Source organism: Austrofundulus limnaeus, unplaced genomic scaffold (genome assembly GCF_001266775.1).
Source record: "Austrofundulus limnaeus strain Quisiro unplaced genomic scaffold, Austrofundulus_limnaeus-1.0 Scaffold74, whole genome shotgun sequence".
Classification (NCBI taxonomy): Eukaryota; Metazoa; Chordata; class Actinopteri; order Cyprinodontiformes; family Rivulidae; genus Austrofundulus; species Austrofundulus limnaeus.
In genome coordinates this window covers 447,103-449,649 of record NW_013952476.1, presented here as the reverse complement: position 1 = coordinate 449,649, position 2,547 = coordinate 447,103, and the positions used below count along the sequence as shown (strand labels likewise).

The 2,547-nt window shown below is 39.9% G+C and overlaps 1 protein-coding gene across 2 annotated transcripts in view; it reads right to left on the bottom strand.

The window, feature by feature from the left end:
• Positions 1–2,547, bottom strand: part of vps13b (vacuolar protein sorting 13 homolog B) — a 394,105-nt gene that overhangs the window by 102,112 nt on the left and 289,446 nt on the right. The gene's annotated exons all lie outside the window — the stretch shown is intronic.

Below are 2,547 nucleotides of genomic sequence, written 5' to 3'. Positions count from 1 at the left end.
CACACACACACACACACACACACACACACACACACACACACACACACACACGAGACTGAACCTCAGAGTGAACGCAGCAGAGATGGAGGACAGCTGAAAAGCTGGTGAAAATCAGAACGGAGCAGAAACATGGAGCATTGTGTCACTGTGCAGTTATGTAGATTTGAGTAAACAAACTGCAAAGTGTTTGAGGTTTTAATTAACATTTTTTGACAATCATTTTATCTGCAGTAACCCAATATTAACAACATCTGCAAAACAGATGCAAGCACTTTGGAAGCTTTGCTCCAGCTCTGTCCTCGAACCCCCATCAACAAAGGATGTTTTGCTCAGTGGCACTGAGGTATAAACCATCCACTTGCAAAATTACGAGTCAAAGTGTACCTTATTATCTTCTACATTTGGCATGTCAGCTCAGTACAGCCTTTTATCCTTCTGTTTTCATCTAATGTCCAATTTCAAAGACAAGCCAAGAAATAGCAAAATGTGAAAAACAAACTTCAAACCCCTGGTGATTTGTTACAGCACGCTGCCTCACACCCAGAGGCGGGGAGAAACTGGAAGCATTTTCATTTACATTAGCATTAGTGGTTCTGATTGTCATAATGGAAACACTATGATGCCTCCTGGATAACAGTCAGTGTTGATGAAGGCAGGGTTTGGTTCTAAAACAAAACAAACACTAACACACTCTCAGATATTAACACACACACACACACACACACAGAAAACCCCTCCCTGTCTGAGGCCCGGCCGCACTCACGTCTATGGAATCAAACACAAACACTTTCATAACGTCAGATTAATAAAAACACAAATATCTCACTCTAAACTTAAATTACCAACTGTATTTTTTGGCAGGAGCTGCTTTTGCTCTAAACCCCCTCGAAACAAACAACAACCAGAAAGTCAAAGTAGTAATACACAGCATATTCAAAACATCTTTATACAGATCTGAACACTTTATGARAGCATTAGAAATCTGCTGCACCCAAGAGAAGTCGTCATTTTAAATGACAAGCTGTTTTTTATTGAGCTGCCTAGTAAAATAAAACTTATTATTATTATTACCTGTATTTACATAAATACAAACATGCATTWGCAAATCCTTATATCACAATCATAACACATGAAGCTAAAAGTCTAAAATGTAAATCAAAAGTGATTAAAAACAAAATAAAATACTGTACTGTAAGGACTGAGCATYCAAGGCTAGAATGGCAGATGTCTTCAAAACAAGCCTGTGAAGATTCTTAAAACAATCCCATTCAAAACAGMATTAAGCTCCTAAAAGAAATGTAACCTTTTTGATATGTTTACCTAAAAACACAGGTGAGCTAGTTCACACAAGTAGTATMTATGACTGCACATATTTTATGAACTATAACTGAGCTAAAATAAAGTAKATACTTGAAATAAGCACAGTTCTCCCACAGTAAAATTCAAGCACTTTTCAAGGTAAATTTCCAAGACTTTCCAGCACCAAACTTCAGAGCAGTCTCTGCCTGTCTCCAGAGAGCTTTATAACCACAACACACACAGTGTTCTCTATGTGAAGGGAACCTATCAACATGCTAAAATACTGAGCTGAACACAATTCTGCAATTTAGTATTAATAGGAAASGGACCTTCAGGAAGGAGGAGGCCAAGGGGCATCAGAGGCACAGCACACAATGGAAGCCACGGATACTTTTGTGTAATTAAACCATTTGTTATGATGACGAGGAGAGATGATCCCAAAATCCAGGCGAGGTAAGAGTTTTAAGAATAATATTTATTATAAAAATAAAGCAAAAGCTGTCGTGGCAGCAAAAACAACAAGGACGACAAGGGGACCGTAACCGAAGGTAAAAACCAATAAAATAACAGACTGACAAAAACACACAACCTCACACCATTAGCTGAACTTTACTACCATTTTCAATAAAAGTATTCTGTTGTTGCAAATTTTAAGCTACAGTAGATGAGCTAAAATTCTAGCTCCATCCAACCTTCAAACAATCAATTTACAATTTATCTGCTGTAAGTTAGCTTAGCATCACGGCTCGAGAGCACCGACTCTCCCATCGTAAAAAGCTGCAGGTCCTGTTTGAATCTCTTGCAGGAAGCTACTTCAGGATTTGGTCCTTGTTTCAGCCATGTTTTGAATCGAGTGTTTTCCAACCAGCAGTTCTTAAAAACAGCAACCAGCTGGTGTGCTGTTTTCTCCCGCTCACCGGAGGCGTGTGAGAGTAAAGGGCTCGACACACGGGAGGCAACGTCGCTCACTCTCCATTCATTTCCTATGGAGCCTGTGCGGTGAGGCGACAATCACTTGCCCTCCTCCAGCTAAGCGACCGGCGAAAATAGTGCATGTGAAATTTCACGCTCGTACACGTAGACGTGCACACGCGAGCTTGCGACGCGACATATGAAAGTTGAAAAATGTTCAACTTTTGTCGCTGTCGCTTAGCATACAACCAATAAGCGAGGGTTTTATTGACTGAACAATGAGCAGAGAATATGCTACACACTGCAGTTAGCTAACACTTTCACCAAGGGATTACT